Consider the following 26,632-nt stretch of genomic DNA (forward strand, 5'->3'; position numbering starts at 1 on the left):
TAGTTTATTGGAATTAAGCGATCTACTTTTAGGAAAATTATCCCTAGTTTCTTCTTTGAAAAATTATCCCTAGTTTATTGGAATTAAGCAATCTACTTTTAGGGAAGAATGTTAATAATAATAAAAATGGCTACTTGTTCATGTAGCTTTATCATTGCTTTTTGATAACAAATTTTTTTGTGGTTTTTTCACATGTGAGTTTTTTTTTCATCTTTACTTTATAGTGATTTTTGGGCTTTAGAATATATTTTTTAGTTTTAATAATAACTTAAGTAAGAATATTTTTAAACTTTAGTATCTTTTTTTTTTTTGAGAAAAGGCTTGAAAGGTTATACCCAAGGTTTGAATTTACTCACCCATCTACACACCCACACACTCAAACCAATTCCGTTGGCATTAAATGGTTTTTTTTGGATACAAACCTCATTGAAATATTTATTAATTCTCTTATTTGGTTTTTCTTATAAAAATTCTTTCGGTTTTGTATCATGAACACTTAATATATTGGAGCTTTGGCTTCATCTTCGCCTTCATCGCATCGCTTTGCCTGCCTGCTCGTTGTCGTTGCAATTCGTTGAGGACGAGCTGGTCCTCCAGAAGAAGCTGTCTCGTTGGCTGAGGAGAGCTCTTTGAAGAAGCTGTCTCGTTGGTTGAGGAGAGCTCTTTGATTGGAGCTCTTCGTTCCAGGTAATCCAACCGTCCTCCTCCTCCTTGCCTCCCATCAATCGTTGGTTGGTTAGAGAGAGAGAGAGAGAGAGAGAGAGAGAGAGAGAGAGAGAGAGAGAGAGAGAGAGAGGGAGAGACCCAGCTTGCTCACCCCAGCATCCAGCATCGCCTCCCCCAGCGTCAATGCTCAGTGTTTGGTGTTGCACCCCAGCGTGCAGTACATGTATCCGTGTGTCAACACAACGACTTTTTGACCTAGCTTGTACTGTCCAGCATGGTGCTCGCCCCGATTTCCTTCTCAGTATCCAGCGTGGTGATCACCCAAGTGTCAAGTGCGCTCGCCCTAGTGTCCAACGTCGCCCTCTACTGTCAATGCATCAGTGTAGCATCGCCTGAACATTGGTGTGTCAGTACCCACACTACAGTTACGCCCATAGCACAGTCAATTCCCCGCCATCTGTACACACAGTGTGCAGGACCTGCAATCTACACAGTAAAATAGTTTGTTGCCGCTTGAGCGTGACTGCATAGGGGACAACATGATAATTAACCAAACTGTGTGGGTGACCTCCCTCAACTCATTGCAGACTTGTCTACCTCCATCCTATGTGATAGACTAGATTGACTGGCTATCACCTTCTTCAACTTGCCGATTACCTTAATGTGCTACATGTTTCCATTATCAGCCACCCTGGTTTTCACAAGAAGGTAATCAGTGAAAAGATATGTCAATTGAGATGTTTGAGTATGTGGTTGTGCTACGAGGACGAGACTGTTTCCATCTACCAATGTGGCAACCAATTTAAGAGCTAGTTGTAGGATACAAACCCACAAGGGTGGTACAAGGGTTGGAAGAGAGGCGTGAGCGAGAGGATACGAAGATGAAATAGTAGTATCAATAGTTCACCTTATCATCAAACCTTTGCAACAAGGATTGGGGCTAAGATGGAATAGTTGTATCAACACACCCATCGTCTCTGGATTTTCATGACCCACCCTTGCACAAAAATGATTTAGAACAAGTATCCTCAATTGTTGGACATTTACAACAACTCACACATGAAAATATTTTACACTTTAGGTGATTAGCTTGGTTAGATTATTGGCTCTCTTTGACATATGTGGGATTGGATCTTGTTAGCAAATTAGTCAGCTCATGAGTGAGTTTGTGCATGTGTCTTTGTGGGTTGGGCACATTAGATTATATTAGGCATTTTTTTGGTTATTATTATTTAGGATTCAAGCAATAATTTATGGTGGCTGATCAGCGTTTTATTATTATTTTAATGCTGGCTGACTCGATGCATTATTGGTATTATTTTATACATATATATTCAAGCTCCCTCCTCATCAAACATCATCATTCACTTGTAGACTTCTAGTGTAGGTTTTGTTGGAGAGAGGGAGCTTGTGCTAGTGTCCACACAGCTAATAACCCACTGTTGTATGTGATTGTCTCGTGTTTGCTCTATGGATACCATTTCCTGAGCATATCTCCGAGTTCTCACCACTTGTAGTGTTCTTTTGTTTTCTTGTGCTTTCCCTTTGTAGTGTTCTTTTGTTTTCTTCTGCTTTCCCTTTTCTCGTGTTGTGCGTTCTATTATAGTAGTCTTCTACAGTTCCATTGTTGCACCCACTTTTGACATGGTATTAGATGTTTGTGTTAGGTCTTGGAGTGCTATTTTCTGTTGTTGCAGGTTTGCTAACTGCTGTTGTGTAATATTTCTGCTGAAAATATTACGAGGCCGTATGAAATCCTGGGCAAATGATAATACCGGCATTTTGGTCACAAACGGTGCGAACTTTAACACGATGTGTCATGATCTCGATTGGCAGAATCGAGACTATGGTCTAATGAAACCGTATATTTGCATGAGAACCTCCTCTTGGGAGGAGGTCAAGAGGATAATATTGGAGTTAATGCAATTTAAAAAAAAAAAAAATTCTCTTCCCTCCAACCGAAGTGTGGCTGAGGGAAGAGGATGGTGCTAAAATGGGAGAGTGTAGAGGTGGAGGGGAGGGACTACATGCAGGCACCACGTGGGGGGAAGGGGAGGCCTTACCCCCTTCCTATAAATATCCCCTCTAAGGGGTGAGAAGGGAGGAGTGGTGGAGAAGCAAATAGTGTCGTGATGCTGCCATAGACCATTGTGGAGGGAGGAGGATCGACGCCGCCAGGCCGTGTGACCGAGAGAAGAAATTCTGCTTCAACCCCCGCCGCCAATTTGATAGTGGAAAAGGAGGAGGGGACGTTGCAGTCGCCAAACCAAGGGAGGAAAACAATAAAGCTACCGTTGTGAGGTTGAAGGGGGGAGTCGTGGAGGAGCGTAAATGCTGCTGGTTGTGAGGGAGGGGAGCTGGGTAATCGAAGGTTGTCAGAGAGGAGGAATAGCGGAGGAAGTCTTTACGTGAGGAGGGAGGTGAGAAGTACGCCAGCCCCGCCGCCGCCTGAAGTTGAGTACACTGCGAGGGTCTCCATTTGCTGCCGCGCCTGAAGCCGAGGATTCCGCCAACAGCCAATTCGATGGCTCCCTCTTCGTCCACGTGGATAGCTGTTACCCACAGAAGCTTCCAAGAAGCTTCTTGGGAAGCTTCTAAGGGGGGGGGGGGGGCCTCCTTAAGGCCCTTTCCCTTGCGTTCTTACACAAGGGGATTTTTACCCTGGGAAATTAAGCTTTTCCCTTGCTTTTTCCCCTCGAGAATTTAGCCTTTTCATTGAAATCCTTTCCACACAAGTCCATATTTTATCCCCTAGAATTTAAGCTCCCTTGCCCTCCAAAACCCACCTTAGGCTAGGTTTTAAAGAACCTTCCCGTGGGGAATCCCTACTCAAGTTCATATTTATTTACGGGCTCTTAAAAACCCTTCCGATTGCCCTTCTCAAGCGGTCTCTTATACCCCGGGAATTAGGCTTTTCTCCCCCTTGCATCCTTGGGAATTAAACCCTTTCGGTCTTGGTTTCCCAAAAAAGTCACTTAGCTCGGGTTTAAAAAAAAAAAAAAGAAGCCCTTTTCATAGTATTTCCACAAGGCTATTTAACCCCCATTTCCTTTTAAATCCTCCCCTTGCATTCCACAAAGCCATTTTTAAACCCTTCCGTGGATTTCACCCACATAAGTTCTTTAAAGGCTCCCATGGTATTCCCACTCAAACCATATTAGCAAGTTTTAAACCCTCTTCTCATTGGTTCTATTGAATCTCCCCTAAGTTTTTCTAACCAAATTAAAAGGCCCTTCCCTTTTGAACCCTCCGAAAGCCCAAAGTTCTTTCTCTCATAAGCTTCAAGAAGGAAGCCTATAAGGTCTTCCAAAGCCAATTCCACAAGACGAGGCATCGGTCAAGGAAGCCGAATCTCAAAAGGAATTGCGCGTGCGAGGGAGACGGGCCAAGATCATAAGTCTGCGGCGAAGGCAAGAAGGTCGAATTCGCGATGGCCCCTAAAAAGTCACAAGGTGCAACTGCGAGAGGTTCTTCTCCTAACATTCACATGGATATCTCCCTGAGCCCACAAGTCCAGGTTTTTACTATTTTTGATTCATCGCAAAAGTAAGGCATTATGCACGATAAATTCATGGACTAGGAAGCACCCACGCATGTCAAATTCACCTAGCCTAGTTAAGTGCAATTGGAAATAGATTGACTATTTGAATAATTAGCTCATGACATGAAGTAGTCATTGGTATTTCCAACATGATGAACAAAATAACGTAAATTATCTATGCATCTCACGACCTTATTAGTAGTTTCCCTTGCGTGCATATCAAAGTGACGGCCTAGAATACCTATTGCCTATCCTTATAAGGTCAAAAAAATTATTAAAGTGCACCTTTGATTAGGCATGGAAAGATTAATCCCATGTTGCATTTTTAGACAAATCTTCATTGAATGATTTATTAAGGAAAGTCATTAATCGCGAAAAAAAATAGAAGAGCCTAGAAATGATTCTAGAAATTTGCGTGTGGCATGGATTGTAAATTGGAATAAGTTAACTCTAGTTTTTTTGGGCATAAATCTCAATCAATTATGTAAGTAGTTACGAAAGTTGGTGTAATGCTCATTTAGCCTACAAATAATTCATTCAGAAATAAAATTAGAAAAAGGCTGTATGGTCCATTTTAACATAAACCCCAAAAGCCTAGCAGCATAAATCATGAAATGCATGTTCTAGAAGGGTCAATGAAAATTATACCGTAACTTAACCTACGCTTTGATCTTAACCAGGAAAGTTAGGGTTGGTAAATCTAATCATACGTTGGCAATGAATCATGTGATTACGAGAATGGTATCGTAAATATCTTCAAGAATAGACAAGTAAATTGGTTTACCCTAGACACCTAAACCGCGAGGGACTCGCTTAGGAATGGTTAAATCAAAGCAACATACCCCAAGTGCTAACTGGGATTTAGCACGTTGAGGACGTAACCTAGTTGCTCTTATTGCCAAGCTGAAACTCTCATACCCTAAAGACCTGCCCACATTCACGGAATGTAACGACAATAGGACATACTTGTGAGAAACGATCTAGGGTTTGTTACCCTAATGATCGCTTGCTAAAAAGATGAAACTCGGTTTGAATTGGAACCCTAGGACCGACAAGGTCGGCCTAGTGCAATCAGGAATGGATTAGATATGAAGACACCCTAACCCTATTTCCTATTATTCATGATTTCGTGATTAGAAGACGACATTCGATAGGTAAAATAGTCCCATGGATTAGATGTGACACGTGCAACAAGTTGCAGAGTTGCATGACCTTGTGGGTTGATCACAAGGGAATGGCCAATTCCTCGAAATGAGATTGGAAGATTCTTGCGCAAGTTTATCTTGCAAGAGAATGAGTGGTCATCCTGATATAGGCCCTTTCTTGGGAAAAGTGACCAAGATAAGTGGATTAGATAATTGCTTGGAAGTAAAAGACCAATCAGTAAATTGGAATAACATATTTACTGCTAATAGAACTTAAGGTATTGGTTAAGCTGGGTTAATAGGGTACGGCCCTAACCCAAGGATATAAGGGTTAACAAACAAACCCTTGGGGATCTTGCCAAGTCGCAATTGATCCCAGATCGAGTGCTGGATGCATTCGGAAAGAAGGATTCACTCCTTAGCTGTTGGCCAAATAAACGACCACTGAAATGATTGTGCCTGTAACAGTTTAGAAAGCACTGTTTGCATTGTTTACTCAAGGAACTAAAGGGATAAAAATATATCTAATGCTTCAGGTTTAAGGCCTGAAGGGAGAGGCAGCTTCAGTTACCCCCGACTGCGTGCCTGACCCTAACCAAGGGGGTTTTTGACCGCGCCGGGAACGTGGACCGAACCTGCCGCGAGAGGTCTCTCCGTTGAGCTCTACTTGGTGCAGGATGACGCTTGGGTGCTAAAGGGGGCTTTGGCCGTAAATCCCTCGCCTTCCGGGTCCTGCACAAGAGGCTAACGTGACTCGGGATTGGATCTCGAGGCTCGCATACTAGTTTACGGGTGGAAGCTTGGAATAGTGTTCCCTGTGGATTACTGGATAGCCTTCGGGCGGGTTATGGACAAGCCTACGGGTGGAACTCCTTGTATTTCAAAGATAAAATGATGAAATGTTAATAAAGAATTTGTTTGATATTGTTTTTCTATGTCACGTGATAAGATTACATAAAGGAACCAGTGCTTAACGGATTAATTAAAGAAGCTGATTGTTACATGTCAAATTAATGTGTTAGATAATTACATAACTAAAACAAACTGAGGAAAGTGCAGAGGATAGGCCATAGGTCCGTCCTACGGTTGGGTGGTCCCGGTTAGCCGGGAACTTTTCTCAAAATCTCGAAGAACAGCTGAATGATCGTCAAAGAAAATGAATAATGAAAGCAATAACCTAGAGTTATGTCTTAACCGATTTACTCTATTTTAGGGGAACGGAATGGGACTATGCCTTATGGCAGAGAGGTTGAGCTTTGTATCCCCCTCGTTTCCTATTCTCCTTGAACCAAGTGCAGTGTAAATCCGCTTCGGATCTGGTGTTTTTGCGTAAAGTAGTACGCTTGGGTCCGACGCTAGTTGCTGTTAGATAATGACAAATCAGGATAACCCTAATTCCGGTTGATCCTAAGTGGGAACGGCCAGGATACTTCCGCTACGTGGCAGACGCGGGAAGACCTAGATCGCAAATCCCGTAACATTCCATGGGAGTGCCGGGCGGAGCTTTCTAGACATCCTTTCCGATGGACTGCTAAGACGTGTCCTGGATGATTCTAGTGGACACGTTACATGTTGCTAATCATCTTAATCTGCTGCGACAATTTTTTGGCCTGGGTTGACACCTATCTGCTGCAAAGCACAGCCTGTTTTCTAGCCCCTGTTGCCTGTGTTTTGTCATCAACTGCCTAATTTGCTGATGCCTGCATTTAATGTGTGATTAGTCTATGTTTCGACTTATAGATGCTGTGTTTTCAGCATTTAATTCCCATGTAGACTGGTCACAGTGTTTTCAGCCCTTTGACCATGTTTGTTGGTTGTAATCAACCTGCTTTTCCCGAATTGCACAGTGATTTTTTGCTCAACTCCTCTCCACATTGCGCATAAACTTGTGATAGTGCAATTTGTCCCATGTTTTGTCTGTACTCTTTCTTTGCTTCTCTTCTTTCCCTTATCTTCTCATCCTATCCTCTTTAAATGGCACCTTCCTACTGTTCTATTGATAATAAACTTCATATCCTTGACTACCTCAGATGGAGTGTTGTCATGAAAGAATGGTTTTGTAGAAGGAGTATGGTATGTGATTTTTGAAGCTATTGAGCAGCCTTAGACTCCCATTTCTCTTCCAGAAGATTGGGACCCTATCAACCATGAGGAATCTGTGCTTACATGGGATTCCAATGATGCTTGTGTGTATTTTGCTCTTCTCCTATGCATCCCTAAAGAGGTTCTACCGGTGGCCACCTCTTGTAGGACAACTTTCATAGTATGGGAGAAACTTCAAATGTTGTACAAGGCTCCATCGATTATACATGCATTTAGACTCTATGGGCAGCTCTAGTAGATGAAGTTCGAGCAAAAGGATACTATCTAGTCTTTCTTACTTCATGTTATAGAGGTACACAATTAGCTTTGGCACATGCAATTCGCCCTTCCAGAGGCTCATCTTGTGGGAACTAAGCTCTATAAGCTCCCTTTTGAGTTTTATGGAGTAGCCAATGCTTTGCGAGCCGAGACATCATCGACACCACTGAACTTTTTCAAATATGTCCTTGATGTTGCTTGAGAATAAGGCATCATTGAGACTACTAGGGAGGCTTTCATCTCGGTATGGTGGCCATGATGAGACATTTGTAGCTTCAGAGAGGGGTGACATGAAGAAGAAGTGGAAGGCCTAATGATATCATTATGGTAAAAATGAATATTTGCGCAAGGATTGTAAGGAGTTAGTGACCTCAAAGAACAAGAAGGAAAAGAAGAAGCTGTAGGATACAAACTCTTTTGATGCATCGTTCTCATCCTCCTCTGACTCGTATTCAGATCCTCTAGCCAAGGCAAATGCTAAGTTGTTGGAGGGGTCATCTTCAAAAAAGGGGGAAGGGACTGACTGCCTCCCCTTTCGCTACATTCTAGTGCAGGTAATATGGTCATTTCTTATGATTCTTTAGTGCAAGAGAGAGAGTGTAAGAGGATGGTGAGGTGGGGCAAGTGAGCCTCATCTATATAGGTATATAGCTGCACATGTTTGAGGGAGAGACTTCCTTGATGCATGTTGCATTCTAGTGTAGGTGATATGGTCATTTCTTATGACTCTTTGGTGCAAGAGAGTGTAGGAGGGTGGTGAGGTGGGGCAGGTGAGCCTCATCTATATAGGTATATAGGTGCACATGTTTCAGAGAGAGACTTCCTTGATTCATCGAGTGAAGTGTGGCAGATTTGAGATCATGGAGCTAGGATTAACTTCTAAGTTTATGATGCGCTACTTTTTGATTAGAAAGCAAGATTAGCTCCTACTCTGATCTCACATGAGGGGACAATTTGGTGGTCTAACCCGATGTGGAGAATTCATGGTCATTTATGCACTGTGGCATTAATGATAGGATAGTCATGTATGCTATTGCGAGGCATTGTTGATAGACATACTACTTCGATATCCATGATCCTATTTTGGTGGTCTTTGTTATATAGCCTACGATGAGCCATTCTCATTGTATCATTGTATTGTCTCAAATCACCCATGATTTGAGAGAGGGTCTTAGCAAATTAGTCAGCTCACGGGTGAGTTTGTGCATGTGTGTTTGTGGTCTTGGCACATTAGATTATGTTAGGCATTTTTTTGGTGATTATGTTTTAGGTTTCTGGTGTTATTTGATGGCCAGCCAATATATTATTATTATTTTATTGCTGGCCGACCTGATGTATTATTGACATTATTTTATGCCTATATATTTAGGCTCCCTCCTCCTCAGACATCATCATCACTCGTAGACTTCCAGTGCAGGTTCTATTGGAGAGAAGGAGCCAATGCCAGTGTCCACAAAGCAAGTGACACTGTTATCACTCCTCATACAATCAACACAACGACCGGTCTGGTTATGAACCAACAACACCCAAGCAGAGAAATATGTGAAAGCATTGGACTTATGCTTGGGGAAGTATACCCACATGTATATCGAATAGTCATCCACTATAAAAAAGAAGTACAATGTGCGATTCAAGGTAGCAGTGGATGTGGGCCCACAAAGATCAACGTGAATCAATTTAAGAGGCGCCTCAACTCTACGTGTAGACTATTGAGGAAATGGGATATAGTGTTGCTTTCCAAGTTGACATGCTCTATAGACATCTCTAGCTAGCTTTAGGCGAGGAAGGCTCTCAACCATCTCATGGCAAGACAACTCATAAAGAGAGTCATAGCCAAGAGGCCCTAGATGGAAATGCCAAAGATGCTCATTGTTCATAGGCTCCCAAGATAATGCTTGGAAGCTATGGAACATGGAGATCTGGATTGTCGGCTCGGTAAGAAAATGGGTCATGTGGTGTAGGCCATTAGGCTGTGCCTTATCGCAAGCAATCACTAAATCAGCCTGAGAGTCAAGGACATTGACTATGGTCGCTATAAAGAAAACTGCTCGCCCCAACTAGCAAAGCTGCTGAATAGATAACAAGTTTACCCCAAGTTGAGGGACATGGTATACATTGTCCAGCGAAGCTAGATCCGGATCCTTGTTAGTGGCAAAATTGACACAATCTTGAGCTTGGATGTTGATTGAGGAGTTCTGTCCTACTCGGATCCACTTGGTTATAGAGGCTCGGGTACGGAAGATGTGCTCTATAAGAGTCATGTGATATGTAGCTCCATTGTCCACAATCCAAACGGGTGCTGATGTGCTCGGCTGTGATAAGTGGGCTTGTGTGATAACCTCGTCGGGAGGCAACTCATAGATGTGGATGAGACTCGCATTGAATGTCTCTATAGAGATGATGTGGGCCTCTGCAGAACAGTTAGACAAGTCCTTTGGAGTTGAGAACATTATTGACTAAGATGACTGATCGACGGTAGTTCCTTTGCAGACCAGTTAGACAAGCCCTCTGGAGTTGAGAACATTGTCGATTGAGATGGCTGACCGGTAGTAGTGTGAGTTTGACATTTTCACTGCTCCTTTCCATCACTCTGTCTCCCCTCGTGGGGATTGCCCGACTTAGGGAAGGGGACTGTGACTTGGGTTTCAGTGTTGTGACTCTTGCCTTTGATCGATACTCATCAAAAGTCCAGTCTTTTGACAATGTTGACAATATCTATTGTTCTTAGGTACATTCTGCCACTTGAGTTTGAGTAGAGACTAGGAGTTTCCTTGTGATTTTCTCGCTTGATTTTGATTTTGTTTACTCGTTCCTTGTTGCGCCTTCCGAGAACGAGCAATAAGAGCCTCCTCTGAGAACAGTTGTGCATAGTGCAATAGCTGACACTAAAATTCATAGAATGTGGATGTTTTGGGTAGAGAAACCACTTGTTGCACAAAATTGAAGTACTTAGCAGCAGCTTGTTAAGAAACAATGTGACCTGATTATTAGAGGACTTAAGAGTCCTTGTAGTGGAGTATTCGGCAAGGAAACATCGATACTCAGCCAACTTGGCTTTCAAGTCATCCTGTTCGAATATTTTGAAATTTTGAAGCTCATGGTCAAGATATATTTGACAGATCCTATCCCAAGCCATATAGCGGTCAGTTAAGTGTGCCATCGCTCTGACGCTAAGTCCAAATGCTGAAGTTGAGAATGAAACTCAGGCAATAAGCCTTGCATCAGCTCGATAATAGTGGAGGTATTTCTAGCCTTCCATGAGCGGACGACCTTGCACGGAACAAGTGTGGGATTGGGTTGGGGTTCCAACCCTTGCACAAGATCCCATAGTCAAGGACATATCTCATTAAGTTCGACCAAGTTGTAAAGTTTGACCCGTTAAAACGAGTCTTGTCATTGAATGTATGCTTGGCAGAAGATGAGGTAGAACCATGAGGTGTCGGGAATGTGGGGTAAGATGGATATGGAGGATAAGATGGTGGTGGTGGTGGAGGTGTCTGATAAAGAGGATGAGGGGAAAGAGGTGGGTAGGCAGAAATAGGGTGAGTGTCCAATGAGTGCCGATTGATGCAGAGGCACTGGAACATGAATGTTTACTCAAGGTGATGGTGGAGATGGAGGCATTGGGACACGTAAGCCTTGTCTAAATGTCGGCTGGGACAAAACATAATGACTAGAAGGTCCACCAGGTAATGCCATGGAGGCAAACTATAGCTCCAACTGATTCACACTCCGGAGAGAGGGGGAATACCCATTTTGCAATGATCCCGAAAGTGTGTGAGGAAAAGGTGGAACACCACTCGACTGAGGAAGAGATGAGGTCCTAATTGTTATGCGTGATGATCAACAAGTTGTAATACCTAGCCAAGGAGTCCTTGAGCTGTAACCTGACAGAGTAATTGATGTAAGGGAGAGAAATTTGAGGAGTAGAACCCTTAGAGAATACCTTGTCCAATGGAAGGATTATCGTGAAGAAGATGTAACATGGATAGATGAGAATGTTCTTTATCAACAATACCCACGGTTTTTCTCGAGATGAGGACATCTCAATTTCTCTAAGGGAAGGAGGATGTAATATTCCCACGAAATTAAAAGCTAGTTGGTTAGTTCGAAAGCTAGTTAGTCAATTAGTACATTAGTAAGGTTATTAACTAAAGCAACAGTGCAGGAGAGAGAATGTCTAAAAACGCAGGTGAGGAGAGCGAAAGACTAAAATTGCTGGCTGCAGTAGAGAGAAAACAGCAAACACAGGTTGTAAGCGAGAAAGACTAAAAAGGCAGGAAAAACCAGCAGTAGCAGTTAGCTTCGAACAGTGTGTGGTAGGTTGGAAATAGGCGCAAGACTGTTGTAGAAAGCAATGGCCAGCTTGGACCACGATGTCCTCCGCATCCGGGGTGTGGGCAACAAGCTGAAATACTTGAAATCTGCAAAAACGAGATGAAGGCTGAATGGAGGGCAGCATACCTATTTATAGAAAGTTTGGGCTCTCCTAAGTGGGTTTGTGCTTATGGGATACAAACACTCTCTAGGAATGCATTTCATTTTAAATAAACAAGGTTTCTTCCTTGATTATGTTTTGGGACTGTTTAAGTGAAGCTAATGCATTTTTAGCTCAACACACCTTAGTGCAGATTTTAGTAGCCTTATTATGGCATTGTGTGTAGTATTACATATTATAAATAGTAGTTTTGTGGCATTGCATATAATAGTACATATTGTTGAGAGAGAGGCATGTGAACCCTCTGTATGTAGGGGTGGATAAGGGTAGCTAGGTGTACCCTAGCTATCCAGAGGCTATTTAAACAACCAAGAGGTCGCTCTCATTGTAGTGAGAGAGTGTACTGGTTGTACTCCACAAGCAATTGAATAAGCAAGATCTTCTTGTACTTCTTGAGCTCTCTTCTTCCTTTTGTGCACATTTCTTGTATTGCTCCAAACTCTAATTTCCAACATGGTATCAGAGCCATGTTTGATCCCTTCAACTTCCCTAGACCTCAGCTCAACCTAAGTGCACAAGAAGAGCTTCATTTTTCCATCTTGGACTTTCAACCTCCATAGCCAACTAGTACCTACCTCCATTGGAGGAGCTCATGTGAGCAAAGGAGGGCATATTTTGCCTTGCTCTCTTCTAGAGATCTTGTCCTCAAACTCGTGGCATAGCGTCTTGGCACAAACGACTCTGACATTACTGGCACAGCAACACGACATTGTAGAAAAAGCAAAATGGGCGCACTTTCGGATAGCATAAACTTTTGATTTGCAGCACGGGTAGCATAGGGCGCAATCCCTTGAGTCACTATAGGGCTTTGATAGCCCCCCTAGTGGGCTATCCTCCCACAAGAGGACTCCTCAAATCTCTACCCATAGAAAGAGATCTTTGTCAAATCCTAGCTGTGGGTCTCCTGGCAGCCATAGCTAGGAAGCTTTAAGTTCTCCTATTTTCATATATATTTTTTTCACTCTGGGAATAATTAACAATGGTTCTAATCATTGAAGCATATTCCTTGAAGTTTGTTCTAGATCTAGGAGCGGCTCCAACACTTGGGACACGTCAACGAGCTTACCAAAAAGCCGACTTTCAACCAGTCTTCACTCAACCATCTTAGGAAGCTTGACATTAGTGTTTCTAAACACTATTGATTAACCTTCTAATCACTTGCTTGCGGGATATTTGTTGAATCTAGTATAAACACATTGACCACTGTCCTCATCCCTCATCTTATCTTGTAAGGCATTACATTTGAGCCTGCTACTTATTAATCATTTCATTTGCTTCTGCACTTTGGCCGTTGTGTAAAGGACTAGACACTGCCATTGCCTAGAGCAATCGGTAAGACCTTTCTATCATGGCCATGGCCTATGTTGATGTTAGACCTCAAATTCATAACCTCGATGGAAAAGACTTTCATCATGGCAGGTGTTAGTGAAGTATAAAATGATGGAATGGGGCTACTAGCCCTTCATCAAAGGGATCAAGGTTATGTATCCATCAAACCCACTTGTTGTAGAAGATGATGAAAGAGCCTAAGCTATAATCATGCTTCATCTAGATGAATCTTTGATTCATCACATTGACCAATTCTCCACTGCTAAGGAGAAATGGGATGAGCTTGAAAAGCTTTATGGAACTAAAGGAAAGAACTCTAAAATTTTCCTTAAGATCGAATTTTTTAGCTTGGAGTATAAGCAAGGAGAGGATCTAGGTTAAGTTTATCTCACACATGAAGGGACTCATGGCACAACTATCCTCAGTTCAAGCTCCAATTCATGATGAAGATGCTATTGCAATCTCTTGAAAGTTGTAAAGAAGGTATTCCCAACCCTTGTAACTACTTTTACAAATATCCCTAATCCAACCTTGGAAAGTGCCATCAAATCTTGTTTAGATGAAAAAGAAATCAGAAAGAAGGTAGCACCATTCAGCCATCTACTTCAATAGCCCGTGAGCAACTCTTGGTTCACACTGTCTCTACCAAATGCTTCTTTTGCAGTAAGAAGGGACATCTTGTAAGCAACTATTGGAAAAAACATCCTGATAAAATGAAGTGCAACAAATGTAAGAAGATAGGGCATATTACTAGTAAATGCCTTACCTTCCTTGAAGTACCAAAAGAATTGGAGGCCAACTTTGTCTTAAAAAAACACTTGATGATTGACTTTTCTAGACTTTTCTAAATCTATAAATCCTCTACTTATAAGCACTCTTGTAGGCTGTAGCCTATTTTATAAAGGCATCCCATTTGTTTGAGGGGGGGAACATTAACATGTTTTGTAGTCCAATGCCACTCTGGCATTGAGGGGGGGTGTCGAGAGAGAGGCATGTGAACCCTATGTATGTAGGGGTAGATAAGGGTAGCTAGGTTTGAATAGATTGGAGGGCAAGGGGAAATCCTAACCCTAGCCATTTGGGGCTATTTAAACAACCAAGAGGTCACTCTCATTGTAGAGAGAGAGTGTACCATTTGTACTCTATAAGCAACTGAATAAGCAAGATCTTTCTTTTGTACTTCTTGAGCTCTCTTCTCCCTCTTGTGCACATTTCTTGTCATGCTGCAAACTCTGATTTCCAACACGTATTATGAAAAGTTATACTGTTATGACATTGGATAAGTTGTAGCTCCCTATTTATGTTGTATTATGATATCAATTAATGGTCTTGACATTGTGTAATCTTTTGAATAGCCTAGGTCTATTATTTGTGTAATGTCAAATGAATTTTGTAAACCATGCATGGTCAATGACGGGTTGGCTCGGTGTCATGTTTAGAGGCTTGATAGTGCTAAGGGGGGACGAACACAATCTTCAAAATTTCAATGTTGGCCGAAGGTTAGAAACCACTTTCAAAATTGTACTTTTTATAATTGTCATTGTAGTATTGAACACAATAGGACAGTACATTTCCTTTTCAAACACACATGGGGGAATGACACTTTTCCTTATAATTATGAAAAAATGAAGAGACTTATGCCAACTCTTGCCATGTTATTTAGATAGCATGGTTGTGTGCTTATAGTTACTATTATACTATTATATTCACCTAGGCCAACAAAGGTTGTGAGAGAGACATTCTCAAAATTTGCTAGCTTTATTTGATTGTAAATGCTTTTTAGCCCATGCATGCCTTAAAACACTAAAATTTTATGTGGGCTATTTATTTTCAAGCATTGGAATGTAAACAAAATTGTAGTGAAATATTTGAGACCAAGTGCTCGAGAATATGGGTAGAATTATTTCGATAGATAATTACTCATACAAACCAGTTTGCGTGATGAATAAACGTATCTGTACTTATGTTAAATAATCCAGTTCTGCATTTATGCAAAACATCATGAACATCCAATGGGCCTATCTTGCTTTTCCCTTATAGAATGCCATTAACTAAACTTGGCTGCATGTGTTTAACTAGTGGTAGGGGTCACCTTGTGGATGGGCAAGGCAAGCTGGGCGGGCAGGCAGGGCAGTGGGCAGTTACCAGTCAGGGTGGACAGTTTGCAGGCACTTCTGGGCAGTGCGGGCAGCACTGGCAGGTGTATAGGACGGGCAGGCAGGAGCATGGGCAGACGGGCAGGATCTGGGCAGTCAGCCAGGGCAGGTTGGACTGCCATGTGGCAGCCCAGGCTAACCTGGCCCAGTCAGCCTGTTTTATGGGCCAACCTGCAGCATTTATTACCCCCTTTTCTGCCTATTTATTGCACTGCCCCTTTGTAGTCATTTCATCCTGATTATATGGAGAGAGTGAGGCTCCTCAGCTCAGTGCATCAGTGCACAGCCTCTTGTACCTTTCTGCCTTGAGTTATTCACTGTTCAGCTCTTATTCTTTCTGTGTTCTCTCGGTCTTTTTCTCCCTCTCTTCTCTCTGTGTTCAGTGCTTGCGATCATTCCATGAATTTGCTTTGCAACGCTGCACTCTTAACATGGTAACACAGCAGTTAAGTGGCTGATCTGAAGTGGACAGACCTGAAGAGGAGGTTTCTATGCAACACAAAGGCTGTGTTTTGAGCATATGAGTGTGAATGGAAGGGCTGTGCATCAACATATGGCTGGAGCGAGTGGAGATGTGTGCAAATGGAGGCTTGTTTGCTGTTTCTGTGTGGAGAGATAGCTGTTGAAGTGTTGATAGGGCTGTGTTTTAGCCTTTTGGAGCAGAACTTGCAAATTTATTGCCTCCAATGGTAAATTTTTCCTCACTATTTAGATGAAGTCAGTCCTAGCCAGCTGCTTTCTTGGAGCCAAAAGGAAGCTATCTATCACGTACAAGTCTATTCAAGGCGGAATAGGATGTCTTTTGAGGCGAACATGGAATTGCAAGCCCTCATGGACCATAAGATCCCTCTCCTACTAGCTCTTCCCTAGGATCAAAACTTGATGGTGGGAACTACAACATCTGGAAAATGATGATAGAGGCCATCCTAGAGTCTTATGGTTTGGCGGAGCTCATGACCAAAGCCATTGACCATCTGATGGTCAAATATTCCTCCATCTTTTTTCAAGTTGAGAAATTACATATTTCTCTCTATTGTATGTTGGTAGTTGTTGCTTATCTAAAGTATATGACAGGTGCCGAGAATCTCTTTCTCTCTCTCTTGGTGATGTAGTGAAAGTGAAGGGGGAAATCAGTAGATGATGCCGAACCCACGACCTGTCTTTGCCTTCTCTATTGAACAGGGTCTTTAGCTCTCTGAGCTTCTGCACTCTGATACCATGTTAAAAATAATAGGTATGCCTTGATACCATGTCAAAAATAAGAGGTATGCTCTAATACCATGTCAAAATAAGCGACGATACAGAGAGATAGTAGGGTTTGCGGAGAGTAACACAGAGTGTGTATGGCAAACCTTGAGGGAAAAGAGGAACTCAAAAAGACAAGAAGAACACGGTGATGATGCACTGAATCATGCTATGAGAAGAAAAGTTGATACAATGAAGCTAAAGCTCAAAAGATAATTGCACTGTCCTGTCCACATTAGGCTGCAGTACATGCGAGAAATCTGCATAGTGAAGGGAGCGAAAGGCAGACCTCCGGATAGTGGGCTATGGAAGTAATCATTGGAAGGTGAAGGATAGCTGTTGAGGGAGCGAATTGTAGTCCTCCGATGCCGGAGAGTGACCTGAGCAACAAAACACAAATCCCAGAGTGTCAGAATTGTCAAACGCAAGAAGAGTAGCCCAGATGTTGATGCTAGGTGGATAATGATGATGCCAGATGATGGAGGATGAGCGAGGTTGTAGAAATGCAAGTCCCAACAGCCTCTGTGATAGATGAGTGATGCCAAGCGATGGAGGAAGAGCCAGGCGGTAAAAACGCAGGTCCTAGCAGCCCCTATGATAAATGAGTGACGCTAGGTGATGGAGGAGGAGCCAGGCTGTAAAAACGCAGGTCCTAGCAGCCCCTATGATAAATGAGTGACGCTAGGTGATGGAGGAGGAGCTAGGTTGCAAAAATGCAAGTCCCAGTAGCCTCTATGGAGATGCAAAGTATGCTACATGTTGAAGAATGCTCATACAGCAGGTGCCACTTGGACAATGTCCCTCATGGGGAAATTGTTCACTTGCCCAAGCGCCCTAATACAAAGATGATGAAATCATGCAATGCAAAAGGTAAGGTACAACAGGGGGAAGAAGCCGATGTCGAAGACAAAGTGCTGAAGCCTGTAGAATACCAAAAAGGGTAGGAACCCCCTCTCAACCTAGATGCAAAGGGTAAGGTACAAGAGGGGGAAGAAGTCGATGTTGAAGACAAAGTGCAAAAGCCTGTAGAATACCAAGAATGGTAGGAACCCCCTCTCAACCTAGATGTAGATGCCGAAGAAGGAAGAGGAGCCTGATGTCGGTTTTCATATGGTACGAAGAACCATAAGGAATGAAAGAAGATGAAGTGGATGAAACACCCCGCTAGAAGAGCAAGGTAGAAGTCACCACCATGATAGCATCGAGAGAGATGCTACACGATCTGCCTCGGGAGGGGAAACCGCCATGCTGGAAGAAGAGCAAGCACTCCTAGGATGATGAAACCATGAAAGGAACGGTGCGCATCCCCACGTCTCTAGCCCAGGTAGGACCAAAGCAATTTGCAAGTTAGCTCTACACTGAAAGACAAAACTCTGCAAAAGAGATGAGAATCTGCAAACATAGAGGTTAGTGGTGAGATGCTCCAAAGCAAAGCATGACATAAAGAAAATCTAACTCAAAGTAAATGTAATGATGTGGATGTGTGTGAGTAAGTGCAGCGGAAGTCAAAAGAATGGAAAAGCGAAGGATAATGAGTCCTATGGGCCCGACTCTAAGAGTGCGAAAAATGAATGCTAGATTGACCTAGGATATCTGAAAGGACCTAGAGACATGCTAGTCTAAGAAGGTGGCCACCAGTGCGTACATCCAATAGCAGGGCTCTGCTAAGGGAACGCCTAACAAGGTGGGGAGAAAGATAAGATAGATGCATGAAGTGCAACGGGATCGGAACCTGCAGACCAATTAGCTAGTCCCTCAGGGGTAGTGAAAGAGATGGGTTGTTGAGACTGTACTCGAGCCACATGTCCAACAACAACGGCAGGTGCTGAAGGAGCAGATGAAGTAGGAGCGGAAGGCGTAGTCCCATTGGATTGTGCAGTCGCAGCAGTTTGCTGAGGCTTTTTAGGTGGAAGACCTTGGGCCTTGGAGCGACACTCCTCGTCCACATGGCCTGCTCTCTGGCAGTGTGTGCAAAATCGGTTTTTCTTAGGGAGTTGCTGCCAGATAGGTCTAGATTCTTTGGTTCCATCTGAGGAAGAGGAGTCACCCTTTGATTGGCTTGCCTTCGCTTCTTGCGAGTTTTTGCCATTGGTGGTTTTTCCTCCCAATGAAGAACCAACCAACCCCCTCTGCTCTGAATAAGGCTGTGATGAGGATTTCTTGTGGACTTGATCATGCAGCCTTGTGTAACGCAAGAACTTGCACTCAAACTCGTAGAAGGTTGGCAATCGAGGTTGGGAGATGATGTGTTGAATGAAATTGAAGTATTTTGCGGGCAACTTATTCAAGAAGAATGTAACCTGATTGTCATCTGACTTTGGAGAGCCAGTAGTGGCGAACTCAGCAAGTAACCACCTATAGTCAGCCAGCTTGACTTTCAGATCATCCCCTTCCTTAAGAGAGAACTCTTGAAGCTCAAAGTCAAGATTGATGCGCCGAGTACGATCACGAGCCGCATAGTGGTCAAGAAGGTGACTCCAACGCTCTGATGCAAGTGGGAAGTGCTGTAACTGAGAGTGAAACTCAGGAAGAAATCCCTGCATCAGCTCAACATTGACTGTAGCATTGCGGACTCTCCATTGACGGACGTAGTCAGGGTGAGCTAGTCGAGGATCCGGCATAAGCTCTAGACCAATGACGAAGTCCCAAAGACCCTGAGACTCAAGCACTTGCTGCATGAAATTCGACCAAGTAGTGAAATTTGACCCGTTAAAATGTGTCTTATCCGTGAAGGCATTCTTGGCCGTTGCAATAGGAGTGGTAGTGCTCGGAGATGGATAGTGTGAAAAAGTGTAGTGGAGGTAGGATGGGGGAGTGGAGTACACTTGGGAATGGGCCCTATAGTGCCCACCAGGCATGTGCGTAGTGTGCAAGGTGGATCCATAGGTAGGGATGGGCTGACTAGGCATGCGTATGGTAGCCACATGAGGAACCCAAGGAGGTGGGACGGGAACATGGTGAGCAGAAGATGGGAATCCCTGCGTAGGTGTAACCCAAGGAGAGTGTGAAGACGCACCATAAATTGAGGATGGAAACCCCTGCGTATGAGTGGTCATGGGAGATGTGAAGCTGGGGATAGTGAGGGGGATGCCCATCATAGTCGTCCTAGGAGTTATGGGTGTGCTCATGTGCTGAAAGGTGAGAGGCACTGTGTTAAAGGGTGGCATTCCCCCCTAAAGAAGTACCATGGTGCAAAGAGGTAGAGAATGGGGTGGAGAAGGAAAAGGTTCTAAGAACGGAGATGGAAGATCCAACCCCTAGGGTGTGTGATGCAGATGTGGAGTGTAATTCAAGGTTTTGAAAAGATGATGAGAGGTGTAATATAGAAGAGGGTGGGATGGGAGGGAAGTGAGAAGTGTGTATGATATACTCAAATGAAACAGAAGCTGTAGATGTACCTGAATTTCGTCTGCTTCGTGAGCCCCCTCTATTGAAGTTCACATACGCAAAGCCATCCGGATCTTGTACCTCAAAAGAAAAAACAAGTGAGGGTTTTGATTTATGCAAAATAAAAGAATTGTACAAACCTGACATTGGACTTGGCTGAGATGATGAAGATGGATCACCAGATGTTCCAAATGCCGTATGTCCTCCATGATTGAAGAGGTGGCCAGTCTCACCAACCGGTCCGGATGTGGTAGCAAAACTGGTAGGAGGGGTGCAAACATCACCATACTTGTTGCGATAGTACTCCTCAAAGTTCTCCTCTATCATGTTAGTGAAATCTGGTGAAGGTGGAGTGTCGTCCTCCTCACTGAGTCCATAATGCCATCTCAGGGCCTCCAATGATGGAGAAGCCTGATAAGACATCATGGAACTGGAGAAAAAGGTGTCTGGGACATTGTGATTCGGTGACGAGTCGTATTGTGTGCCTTGCACAAAGACTAGCTCTCAACAATATCCGCAGGATACTCTTTACAAGAGCACCGGCTCTGATACCATATTTAAGAAGACTGCTTGGGTTTGTACTGAGGACACACAGAGTGTACGACCACGACAGAAACACAAAGACACAGACATAGACACAAAGGGCAAAACTCAAAACTCAAACACAAACTCAAACACAAATAGAAGAAGGGAGAGAGAGAACACAACTCTGAAGTGAATGAATGCTGTAAATGAATGTAAGAATGTACAGTGTGCTCAAGGACAGAGCAATGTCGGAGTGTGACGTCCACCAAAGACGGATCCCAAGTCTGTGACCAGTAGTCAGAGTATAGGAGTCCACCAAAACACAGCAGTTTGGAGGCTGGAAACTAGTAAACGCAGCAGTGTACCACTGATCGGGGGATTGGAAATTGTGCATAGTCTGCTGTAAACAGCAGGCTGAAACAGTGTCTGAGAGTGTCAGGGCCTGCAATGCTGAAAACGCAGGCTGGCTGACCCTGGAGATGATGGACAGCAGGCTGAACAGCAGTCTGGGACAGTTTGGAGCAGTTGCCAGCAGCTGAGAGTTGTTGCCTACAGCAATGGACGGGCTGAAGATGATGTGGCTGCAGTCGATGATGGTTGGACAGCAGAAGGAGGTGGGCTGGAGGCTGGAAACTGGGCACCAACAGCAGCAGAGGGTGTGTGGGCTGGTGTAACCTGCAAAACAAGGATCATGGCTGAATGGGGGCAGCCTGTCTATGTATAGATGTGGAAGGGCCCCAAAAATTAGGGTTTCCACTAAACTCTCTCGAACCGCTCCTCGTTTTAGGGTTTTCATTGAACTCTCTCGAACCGCTCCCCAATTTAGGGTTTTACTCTAAAAGAGCATGTTTAGTGTGTTTTGGGGCTGTTTAAGAGGCTAATCAGCAACTAATGCATATTTTAGCTCAACAGTCTACATGCTGAAATTAGCTCCGAATAGTGTGTGATAGGCTGGAAACAGGCGCCAGACTATTGTAGACAGAAATGGCCAACTTGGACCGCAATGTCCTCCGCATCTGGGGTGTGGGCAGCAAGCTGAAATACTTGAAATCTACAAAAACGAGATTAAGGCTGAATGGAGGGCAGCATATCTATTTATAGAAAGTCTAGGTCCTCCGAAGTGGGTTTGTGCTTATGGGATAGAGACTCTCTCTAGGAACGTATTTCTTTTTAAATAAACAAGGTTTCTTTCTTAATTAAGCATGTTTTGGAGTTGTTTAGGGAAAGCTAATGCATTTTTAGCTCAACACTATTGAACCCTAATTTCTATTGTAAATTAGGGTTCATAGTAGAGAAAAATATAATTTCTCAACATCGAGGGATTAGAATGCTGTGATCTAAAACACAATAGATTAGATCTCCTTGGGCATTATGAATAAGTTTGTGTATTGGAAATCACAAGCTTGGCCTTTTCACGTGAGATTAAAAATAGTGCAAATAATCATGATACTAATGATTTCATATTACCTTCCCTTTCTCCCTTGGCCAAAGTCTCATTATGGCAAATTACTCAACCCGTCTAGTTTTTGCTTTGGAAAAAAGATTCTACTCAAATGGGTATCTCCTAGATCTCTTGGCACCATGTTTGCACCCCCAAAAGAACGGGTGGTGGGGCTGTTGTGTTTTTTGAGAGACATATGATTGCTCTTCATGGGCCATTTCAAGCATAGTAACATGGAACGGAGGATAGGGACGGGGATAGGGGACGGCTAAAAGTAGGGAACGGGACGGGGGAAGGGACAACATACATAAATAGCATTTGAAAATTTATGCATGTGATGTGGTGGGTGGATATGTAGGCATAGTAATAGAGGATGACCATTTTGTAGCTCCCTATTCGAGTTCTATCCCATCCCCATACCATCCTAGTGCCATCCCTATGTTAGAGCCCCCTCATGGTAACTGGGGATGGCAATTCATTATTCTTGTCCACATCCACTTTTCCATCCCTGTCCCCAAAACCGGTCCTATGTTACTATGTATCTGGGTGAATGTATACTACCAAAGAACGTATGCATGTGCATGCATGCAGATATGTATTTTCCATTGTAGAAAAATTGCTTGTGTAATGTGCGCTGATTTGATTCGAGTCATCGACTTCATACAAACTGATTTTAAAGTTGCTCTATTGGCAAGGCAAAGAGAAACAAAGGCCGATGTTGAATAGAATTGCGCGCCTGGGACTCGACATTGTCGCTGATGCTCTTCTACTTGTTAGTCAAGCTGTTATGTTCTTTAGTTTGGCCTGATGCTACTTTTATGTCCCCTGAGGCTACAACAATTTGTGGACTCTTTGGACCAAGAGGCCCCTTGGCAGGATTGGTTGATTAATGGTTACTTGTGCTTCCACGAGTCAAATATCGGCCATTTGGTTACGAGTGGTTGGGCTACTAATACTTCCAAAGGATTGGGTCTTCGGACATCCTAGGTTTGTGGATCCTGTGGAGGCACAAAAAGGTTTCCTAACAAGGGACGGTTGGGATGGGGGACGGCTATTGGGGATGGGACAAGGGACATTCCCCATCCCTTTTTGGCATCCCCTTTGGCACATTTGTCTGAGACGGTGTTTCCATTTTGGAGGCCTGGGAAGCCGTTTCTTGTTAGTATGACTCAAATTGAATAATATAATATATGCCCAAAGAGGGGAGAAAAACTCAAACCACTGTCTCTAGGAGCGGGCTTGTTAGCTTGTATTTTATTAGTTTGTCATCTCCTGGTTGTGAGCTTCGTCAGAGTTTAACAAAGGGAGAGAAGCTCTAACCATTTTAGCCTAGTCTAGATGTGTGCATTTGTTTTTCAGTGAGTCTCAAGCATGTTCACATTGTCAATTGCTAGTTTCTAGCCTTTGTAGTGGGCAAGTAGCATGCATTTTCGTGGCTAGATAGTGGGCTGCCTGCATAGAGTTTGCCGCTAGCATTTTCGCCTTCAATGTAGGTTGTTGGCCAGTTTTATGCTGGCTGACCACATCATATTCATGGCCATCATCACGTCAGCCAATTTTGGCTATTGCTGCTATTCATAGCAGGCAGGATGGAGGAAGCATCCATTCATCATTCTTCTCTAGGTTCAGCACACTCTGTCTCCAACATTTTGCGCTTCCAATGTATCCATCATCATTAGCCTGATTTGGTGCCCTCAGTGATGCCTTATGTTGTGTACAGGGATTGATCAGCCTACCATTGTATTCAGCCTTCCATTCAGATTCAGTGCAGATTATCACTTCATTCTCCTTTCTTGCTGCCTCTCTCTTCTCTCCATGTTCGTGTTTCTCTTATGTTGTGCTCTCTCACAGGGTTGAGTGGAGGGAGTCAAAAGAGCGGAGAAAAACTCAACCCACTCTCTCTAGGAGCGAGCTGAGTGGAGGGAGTCCAGGGAGATAGCTTCTAGATGATCCCAAAGGAGCACACCACCAAAGTTTGGATGTTGGAGGGGGTGCCACTGCACAAAATGCAGCTATAGCAGTGCTGGAAGAGTGAAGAATAGTAAATACATTATTTGGAAAAGAAAACACAGCTGTTGTAGAACTCCCAGAAGTGGGGCAGCAGCAAATCTATTGAAACAACAACTAGAAGATTGTCTAGGATGAGGATGTCACCTAGGGAAGCCTGATCAGTAGCAAAAGCAGCTATGTGAGATGCTGGAAACATCGAACAAATGCCTGGAGATTGGTCACCAAGTTGATGCTAATATGGTGACAGGTTGGGGCAGTAGGTCTTAGCAGTCATGATTGTCATGCCTTGTCATCTCTTGTTTGTGAGCTTTAGTTTGGGTCGGACGAGGACTTTAGGAGCTCTGACTTGTTTTGACGGAGGAGGTAGCTCATTCTAGAGCAATCGTGTTATTGTCTTTTAGTGCATTTTCTCCTCCAGTTGGGTTTTCATGTGCATTTCACGGGCAGTTTTTGCATACATTAGTTTGCCTTACCTATTGGACATTGTTCACATTTGTCAGGATTTTCTTTTGTGCCTATTTGGCATTTTTACGAGCATTAAATGCTGGTCAGCCATATTTTAGGCCCCAGATATCAAGTTGGCCAGATTTGGGAGTATTTAGCTATTTATAGCCACCTCCCAACTCACTTGACGGCCATTCTTCCCTCGCAGATTTTGCAAATGCACACTTTGATTGTCATCTTCCTTTGTCTCTAGTGCTGCTGTCCTCATCAACTTGATTTGGTGCCCTCATTGACGTTGTGTGCTGCGTGCAAGGATTGATCAATCCTTTTGTATTAGCATTTGTTCCTTGTTCAATGTAGATTTCTTTCTTCTTTTCTTACAATCTCTTTGTGTTCCTTTGTCTCTGTGTTCATGTTTACTTTCCGCTATGCGTTCACATGGTACTAGAGCCTAAGGGAGAGTTAGAGTTGATTTCTCGTAGAGGAGACCACCTCAAACTACCAGGCGGCCTTGCCACATCAGCGTTTTGCTGAAAACACAACGTTTTGCTTGGAGGCGGTAGCTTTTTTTTGCAGATGATAGTATTTCTCTCCCAGGCGAACCTCTACATTGACTTCCTTGTGATCTTGTAGCTATTTCCTCCTATTTCGGGGTTGTCTACAGCTAAAACACAGATTTCTTGTGGGTATCTTGCAAGATATCGAAGATGTCTTACAAAAAGTTTCATGGCTTCGATGATACAGATGAGGAGCATTCTCAACACTGGTTTGAATGGTAGTGAGATTATCATGAAGACTATTGTGCGGATTGGTGAAGAATGGAGGTCACCTAGCTCGTTTGTATGGGATCTCTCTTCTTCATGTTCTCTCCATGTTTTATAGAAGGCTTGTTCTATTGGCCCATGTATGCCATCCATGTTATCCTCTATGTAGGTGCTCGTACTCCCTTCTTTACCCAAAGAATACCAGCTTGATGGTTCAAACTACTTGCTTTGGTCATGTAAGGTGGAGTGTATCCTTGATATCTTCAATCTTTGGGAGTTTGTTATTCACCCTATTTCTTGGCCAGTGGAGGATCCTCCCATTGGATCATCGATGGATTGTGCGGCTCTTTGGGATCGGCTCAACTGTAGAACTTGATTTTTTCTCTTTATGAGCTTATAGGATTCGGTCCTAGTGCATGTGCGCAGGTTGCAGAAAGTAGTGAAATTGTGGACAAAGCTTGCTTTTTTGTACCATCGAAACACATTTGCCCATCGGATTACTCTCGAGAAGAAATTATGGATGCTCGTTGTTGATGATTCTTCTTCCATGAAGGATCATATCAACACGTTGGAGGATATGAGGGATGAGCTTGTATCCCAACCTTCTTAATTGGAGGACCGGTGAGAAATTTCTACGGGAGGAGCTTGCCCTGCTTGTTTTGGAGCATGATGAGTGCGCCAAAGAGGTTGCGAGTGAATCCACCTCTACCAAAGCTTTTGTTGTAGGTTCGGGTGGGGAGGAGAAGGAGAAGGGGAAGTCATAGGCTAAATAACAAGAGAGTTCTTTAGGCTCTGACTTGACTCCAAGAAGCCTAAATGCCCATACTGTGGGAAGGGGACACATCTAGAGCAGAAATTTTGGAAAAAGTACCCTCACCCTCGTCCGGGAGCAAAGGATGGAGCTTAAGCATCCAACCTTCTACCTCTACTCTAGCGGTTATCCATGAGTTAGTGTTTCTTCATATTTATGAGTTGGAGGAGCCTTCTTTAGTGGTTGCCTCATCTTTTGAGAGACCTTGGCTAGTTGGTGACAAAGCTTCCAGTTATATGACTCCACGAGGTGATTTGTTGCAGGATTCAACCCCTTCTGAGGGTTTAGTCATTGCTATTGGTGACATTG

General features: G+C 43.5%; 1 protein-coding gene across 6 annotated transcripts in view; it reads left to right on the plus strand.

Moving 5' to 3' along the window:
* Nucleotides 1-511: 511 nt before the first annotated feature.
* The window catches only part of LOC148033054 (metal tolerance protein 1-like), a 34,998-nt gene continuing 8,877 nt past the window's right edge, over nt 512-26,632 (plus strand). For 3 of the 6 annotated variants that reach the window (XM_087683785.1, XM_087683786.1, XM_087683784.1), the window contains exons 1-2: nt 512-687; nt 14,980-15,039. The gene's annotated coding sequence lies outside the window, so the exon portion shown is untranslated. The remainder of the gene's footprint in view (nt 688-14,979; nt 15,040-26,632) is intronic. The other 3 variants (XM_087683787.1, XM_087683788.1, XM_087683783.1) reach the window with 1 other exon arrangement.

The sequence above is a fragment of the Lygodium microphyllum genome, chromosome 8 (assembly GCF_053477565.2).
Source record: "Lygodium microphyllum isolate KBCC chromosome 8, Lygodium_microphyllum_v1.1.10, whole genome shotgun sequence".
Lineage (NCBI taxonomy): Eukaryota > Viridiplantae > Streptophyta > Polypodiopsida > Schizaeales > Lygodiaceae > Lygodium > Lygodium microphyllum.